This window comes from Pteropus vampyrus, unplaced genomic scaffold (genome assembly GCF_000151845.1).
Source record: "Pteropus vampyrus isolate Shadow unplaced genomic scaffold, Pvam_2.0 Scaffold30, whole genome shotgun sequence".
In the NCBI taxonomy this organism is placed as follows: domain Eukaryota; kingdom Metazoa; phylum Chordata; class Mammalia; order Chiroptera; family Pteropodidae; genus Pteropus; species Pteropus vampyrus.
This window is the reverse complement of record NW_011888811.1, coordinates 9,680,328-9,687,678: the sequence shown is the minus strand read 5'-3', so window position 1 is coordinate 9,687,678 and position 7,351 is coordinate 9,680,328. Positions and strand designations below refer to the sequence as shown.

The following is a 7,351-nucleotide window of genomic DNA, read 5'->3' as shown; positions in this document are numbered from 1 at the left end:
TTTTTTTTTTTTTTAAATGCTTGAAATTAAACAAGACATCTATACCTTACATAAAAGTTAGAAAATACAGGTAAGCGAATATTTTTGAAATTATTGCGACTCACCCCGCTGTCAAAAATATTTTAGACAATGAGGTTGGATTCTATAAACTATATTTTTTTAATCTGTAAATATTTGAGATCATGATGGGGGATCAGTAATATATTCTCAATTACCATTTCTTCACCATCCATTCACTTCTATTGTTATTAGGAATTCAGAGATAATCTACTGTATTTCGAAGCAACAAATGAGCAAATTAAGAAAAAAAAATTTAAAGGTTTCTTTTGGAGGTTATTTTCATTAGCGGTGTCACAAACTTCTAAATTCATAGGACTCTTACAAGAGCATGTTGCACATTAAAAATAAGATTGTTAATCTGATAAAACTCAACTTTATCTCTCTAAAATAAGATTCTTTGATTCCCCTTTTTTTAAAATTTCTTACGGAGAATTCCAAAAGTCAACTAAAGGTCGCTGCCACCAATTTAAAGCCACCAGGAGTCCGCAGACCCGGGTTCGAGAAAAAGAAAACTTAGGAAAACACTTCGCCAACAAAAGAAACTCCATCCACTAGACACTGAAAGTATGCCCTCCCTACACAGAAACGGGAGGCGGCTTTTTATACAGAAAGTTCCCACCCTAGTCCCTGATTGGTCTATTTGTATACAAATGAAGGATCCAAATTTGCACAGTCTGATTGGTCCAAATAGCATGATCTAGATTGGTCAGAATTGCATATTTTGATTGGTTGTTCTTGAGCTGCTCTGATTGGTCAATAAAGATGCAAATGAGGCTATAGCTGTGCAGTTTCCATTAGACAGAGTAGGTCTCAGCTCATTAGTGGAAAGGCTATACCAGAAACTCCCTTATATAAGGGTTGACTCAGGCAGGTACACCTTATAGGACACTGGCAGCTCTTTCTGTGGGTTTCCCCTGGAATGTAGAGTAGATAAGAAGCTTCTGTCAGCCTCTAGACTCTGGTTATGAATTTGTGCCCACTTAACCAGAAGAAGTCCTTGGCAGATAATTTCTTTCTTAGTGTTAGTAGACATAGAATAGAACAGTGTACCCGTTGCCCAATTTCAACAATTGTCTACCTATAGACATTATTTCATTTCAACATACGTCGCTAAAAAATAACTCTTTTTTACATAATCATAGAACTCATTTTTAAATAAATTAATATCACCAAAATCAAGTCAGTACTTGGACACCAACTGCTGCAGGATCTAATAAAGTCCTCCCTTTGGTGACTACCTAATTTGTCTTTTAATTACGTTTTAATCTATAGATTCCTTCCCCCATCTCAATTCCCTCCCCTCATCAATTTATTTGTTGAAGAAATCCATTCACTTTTGAGCATATCCTAATCAAGCTTTTCTCGCTGCCACTGAGACCAATGTGACCTATACCTGTGCCCTCCAGTGGTCATTCTAACTTCTCATTTTACTTCACTCAGCAGTATTTGGCACATTTGATCATTTGAATTGACCCAAGGCTCAGGTCTCACTTCTCAATGGGATGTCATCCAGGTGGTAACATCCAGGTGATAGCCAGGCCCTGGCAACACCCTTCTTATTTGCACTCAGACTCCATATCTGACAGTACTACACATCTTTACTCACTTGCACTTCACTCAGTTGCAAAGGCTCAAATCTAAAAATTCATCTTTTACTTTCTCCCATACTCCATTGAAACGACCACACCACATTTTGTATTAGTTCTATTTAGAAATAAGTAAATTTCTGGAAATGGATATACTGGACTCAAAGGTGTAATGTCTTAGTGGCAGGATCGAGGCTAAAATCTAGGACTCGACTCTCAGTCTTGTGTTCTTTACAAGAAACTACACCTGAATAATGGTATGGAATTCATATTATGAGAGATGCTAGTGAAAATATGGCATATAATAACATATTTATGTGGCTGTATTTCTGGAATCTGAATGGAAAGTTTATTCCTTAAAGAGTCCTCGTATAGCTTAACAAGGAATACATCCATTCGGCAAATCTTTATTGTGCATCTACTTTGCCAGGTACTGTTCTAGAAAATAAAAAAGGCAAAAAGTCTTGCATTCTATTGCATGTGTATTCCGTTGTACGAAGGTAAAATAATAATTCATTTATTTATTCACCAGTTGTTGGACATTGGGCTATTTTCCATCCTTTAAACATCCATATAGACATCTTTGTATGTTTTCATTTCTTCTGAGTAACTACATAAGAATAGAATTGCCGAGCCTTGTAATAGTTATATGTTTACGTATATAAGAAAGTGTCAAGAAGTTTTCTAAAAAGGCTGTACCATTTTTTATTTCTACTAGCAAACCGTGGGAGTTGCAGTTGCTGTAAATCTTCATATGTACTTGGCATATTCCTTTTTACTTTTACTCGTTGTGATTCTAATAGCTGTGTAGTTGTTTTAATTTGCATTTCCCTAGTGTTGAGTAACTTGTTTGCCATGTATATTGTTTCTTTGGTAAACTGTTCAAATTTTTTGCCCATTTTTTAACTGGCTTTTTTTTTTCTTCTTACTATTGAGTTATAAGAGCACACACATGCACACACACACACACACACACACACACACACACACACACACTACACAATCGATATGTCGTTTATCAGATATGTATTTTGTAAATATTTTCCTCCCAATCTTTGGCTAATCTTTTCATTTCTTAACAGTGCAATCCTTTTATTTTATTTTTATTCTTTACACCTACAGCAGACCTTTTATTTTACTTTTATTTTTTATACCTACAGCACCTGGTCTTCTTAGGTGGTCTCCCATCCAAGTACTAACCAGGCCCGACCCTGCTTAGCTTCCAAGATGAGACGGGATTGGGAGTGTTCAGGGTAGCATGGCCTTAGACAATAGTGTATCTTTAAGTTCTAATAAAATCCTACTTACCAATTGTTTTCTTTTATGGATCACACTTTTTTGTGTCCTAGCCAAGAAATCTTTGCCTAACCTAAGGTTACAATAATTTCCCCCTGTATTTTTTTCTAGATGTTTTGTAATTTTAAGTTTTACATTTAGGCCTAAGGTACTTTTTGAGTTAATTTTTATATATCGTGTAAGATGAGTTGAAATTCCTTTTGTTTTTTCATGTGAGAGTTCAATTGTTCTAGCACCATTTACCCTGATTTTGTATGTTGGTCTTACTACATCTGTCATTGGTAGACAGGTTCATAAATAATATCTCTGAGCTCTTAGTAATCAATAATACTGATTGTCTCTGCTTGTTGATCAGCACAGGCAGAAGAAATGGAAATTAGCAAATTAAATTTTTCATCTCCAGCTTCTGCTTCTTCTTATCATATACATATAATTGTTATCAGCTCATGTAAATTGTTGAAACAAGGCACTTTGGGTGAGAGTCATCACTAACGCATTGTTCTCTGCTGTACAATTTCAATTCATAATCACCATTTATGCTGTTATTGTTGTCTCATGGTTACTAACAACCTTATCACTAATAACAGCCTCAACAACCCAGATCTGTGTGCAGCACGTGGAAGGGGAGGGTGCCGCAGTTTCTTGTGCCTGCTACACCTTTCCTTAGCAGCAGGGGGTAGCAGTAACCCTGATATTTGGGAACTACCCTCGGTTTACACTGATTTTTCTCCCAAAGATTTTTGTCCCACATATGAGGTCCCACTGAAGGACACTGAGGTCTCACTGAAGGCCGGTTATCTCTGGCAGGTTGAAGATCTTAAAATGGATTTAGAATCCTAAAAAGAGGCAGATAAGCCTTTTTGAATTACTTGTCGTAGCTGTTACTGTGGTTACACTCTACAGTGACATTATTATGTGGAATTTCACCAAAGAAAATGTAGCTATGCCATTATCACACCTGATTTTGAATCATCACAAAATCTACCCATTTTATCGGTTGCTTGGGTTGAGCATTGGCAGCACTTTTTTTTTCTGTGATGTTTGGCTGTAATTGGGCAGTTACTGTCTAAAAGCTTCTATCTTTTTTTCACGGCTCCTTTCCTGGTCCTTTGGCTAGAAAGATGAGGTTTTCCTTGGGACATTTTTTTTTTTTCAGGATTGCCAGCTTCTTTAGCTCCAAGTCTGGGATGCATGAAACAAAAAAGGAAGGAAAGAAGGAAGGGAGGGACGGAGGGAGGGAAAATCAGAGAACTCGCCATGTTGTTTCTCATTTCCTGTGGTCCCTGGCTGGTCTCCACCTTTCGGAGTCTTAAGGTTTGTTTTATACAACGTGCTAGGTCTTTATTTGTACAAGTGAGAGGAATAGGGAAAAATATGACTACTCCATCTTTCTGGATGCATAAATCTAACCAGTCCATTAAAAAGATATTTTTTCAATTATTGTTGACATATAATATTATATTAGTTTCAGGTGTACCACACAGTGATTAGACATTTATAAAACTTATGAAGTGATCACCGTGATAAATCCTTACCCATCTAATACCATACGTAGTTCTAACCAGTCCATTTTTGAGTAAGCAGTGAATTATCAAGACAATGGAATGTGTGTTTCTTTCTTTTCCATGTGTACATGCTCTAAACTTTCTAAAATAGACACGGTTTTGCAATAAGGAAATGTATTTTATTTTTAAATTATTTAAATTCAAAACCACATAGGGTGTATAATACCCTTCCTGGCTATCACCAACTCTTTCACAAGGTTAGTGGAGTCAGAGGAGGTGCCCACAGCACATTATACTAACACAGTGTTGCAGACTATGTTCCCCGAGAAACAGATTTTGAAATGGAGCTTTGTGAGAAGGATGTTTAGTAATGAGTGCCCTTAGCACCTGTGGATGGGAAGGGAGGGAAGCAGAGTGCATCGAGGAGGGAGTCGAGCTGCGAGGCAGGCCCCACTGGGAGCTCTTGAACTAGAATGGCCCTTGAGAGTTGGTCCACATTGGGCTAAGATGGCCAGACCTTCACACTCCACATCAATCAGTTCTTGCTGTGTGCTCTGGGAAGAGCATTTACCTCGGGTGAACGAGTTCTCTGAAGCTGAGGCAATTTCCAAACTCACTGCCAGCTAAGTCTGCCCGTGCACCACACACTTCCAGAAGCCCAGGTCACAAGTCCTTCATTGAAGGAATATCCATCCCACTTGGGTATTTCAAATGGAAAGGTGTTTTTCAAAACATCCTCTCCAGTCTCCTTATTTTATAGATCCTGTGGCAAAAGACAGGAAGTGACACAAGGTCACATTATAACAAAACCCTTCCCAAATATTCCTCTTCACAGCAACCACAGTGCCCTTTCCAAAGTGCCAATTTAGTCGTCACTCCTTTACTTAAAACATTTCGGTGGCTTTTCATTACTCTTAAGTCAGAAGTCAAAACCCTGTACCTGGACCTCAAAGCCTCACATGACCTGTCCCCTACTGTGCTCTGCAGTGTCTCCTTCATCACTCTCACCCCGCCAGCCATGACACTGCCTTCAATATCTGGAGGCACTTTGCTTCTTCCCATCATAGTACATCTTCTTTCTGTCTGACAGACTCCACTCGCTCACAATAACCCCATGAATGACCTCATTTTACTGTTGGCAAAAGATCCCTTTCTCATCTTTTGTATGTATGTGTGTTGTGCGCTGGTTTGGAACACGGGTCAGGCAGATCAGCCATCCGTGGCCTCATCACACTTGCAGCAGCAGAATTGCTACCATGATGACAAATATTGCTATCAAAAATATTGGCCTTTTTCTGATAAGGTATATTGACTTGGTGCCCGAATTGATCTCTCCCTCCAGAAGAAGAGATCTGTTGCTTTGAAACACGTAGATATTTATACATGCGTCTCTTGATGAACTGTCAAGATAGAAAAGGAAATACAGAGATAGTGCCTGGCACCGCTCACTGTGGTGGGCAAGTCCCCACCTCCACTTTACTTCGGTGGCATTTGTGTAAATTGTGGGTCTACTCAGCTAACGCCCTGCATGGTGGACAAACTAAGTTCATGTTAAAGGAGTCCTTTGCAGGTAGGGGGTGTGAGTGCATACAACAGGACTAATAGAAGGACAAAAGATAGAGCCATGGTCTACAGAATCATGAGATTAAGACATTTGTAGCCACAATAATTCAGCCTCTGGCTTAGTGTAAATTTGGGGCTCTGAGTAAAAGGCTTTGGAAAGAGTTCCCCTTCTCTACTCCATAACCTCTCACATTCCCAGGAGGCTTCCCCAAAGCCCCTTTCACGTCTTTGAGATCATGCCTCTTTCTCTTCTCCTACCTATATTCATTCACTGCTTAAAGAGTCAACACCAAGGATGCCTTGATCCCCAGCATCTATTGGTCTTTGTATATCAGAAATCACCAGGTGGGATTTTCCAGCCACCCGCCAGAGCAATTGAGAATGGCTTCCTCTGGTATCCTAAGCCACTACTCCTTTCAGAATACCTCGTTTCTCACTCCTCCACCTCTACCACACATTTGCTCTCCAGAGAAACACCCTGTTTTATTGGAAACTCAGCTTCCATCCTAGTAAACATTATTGTCACAGAGAATGAGCAAGGAAGTTCAAGGTGGGGCAGAATACCCCTAGGCTCACACAAACACACATGAATTATTTTTCTCACATTCAACTTTTATCATCTGTCGTTAACAACTTAATGGTTTGCATAGACTCATGAAATTTATTTACATCTTTCTTTTAAATTGAAAAGATAACGTAATTTCTTTTTTACAATAGACATGTTTTAAAGTTATAAACTCATTTCTAATGTGGTATTTATTTGAGGGGAGAGAATTACCTTCCACATTCATACATACTTTACAGAGCTCATTAGTACACAGCATTTTGGATTATTCTACAATATATCTAAACCTTTTCCAGGTTCCTGAATTCTGAGTATAATGTCACTTAAAATTTTTATTTTACATCTATCGAAAGATATCTTTCAGACTTAGGTATTTTGTCATCTATCTTGTGCAAAAGAAAACATAAGTGAAATAAACTAGTTAAGGTATTTCTAAGGCAGTCACTGCCACCTGGCTGACAGCAATTTAAAACCATGCTGATTTCAGAGATGTTGGAATAAAAAAGGTACAACAATAAATTACCGTGGACATATCCCTTTGCTTAACAGAACAATCTCCACTCTGTTGAAGCTTTTTGTAGGTACTTTTCAGACCATCCCTCCCTTTTACCCTATAGACATCTGCTATCCTTTTGTTTTTCGTTTATGCTTTTAGCAAATATTTACCCCCAAACGTATTGTTTGATCTTATTTTTGAACTGTTCTACAAATTGAACTCTATCACATGCATTTTTCTAACTTGCTTATATTGGTTAACATTTTGTGAGATTCATCCA

At 38.3% G+C, this 7,351-nt stretch overlaps 1 pseudogene; it reads right to left on the bottom strand.

The window, feature by feature from the left end:
* Positions 1-2,797: 2,797 nt before the first annotated feature.
* On the bottom strand, positions 2,798-2,916 carry LOC111737737 (annotated as a pseudogene).
* Positions 2,917-7,351: the final 4,435 nt, after the last annotated feature.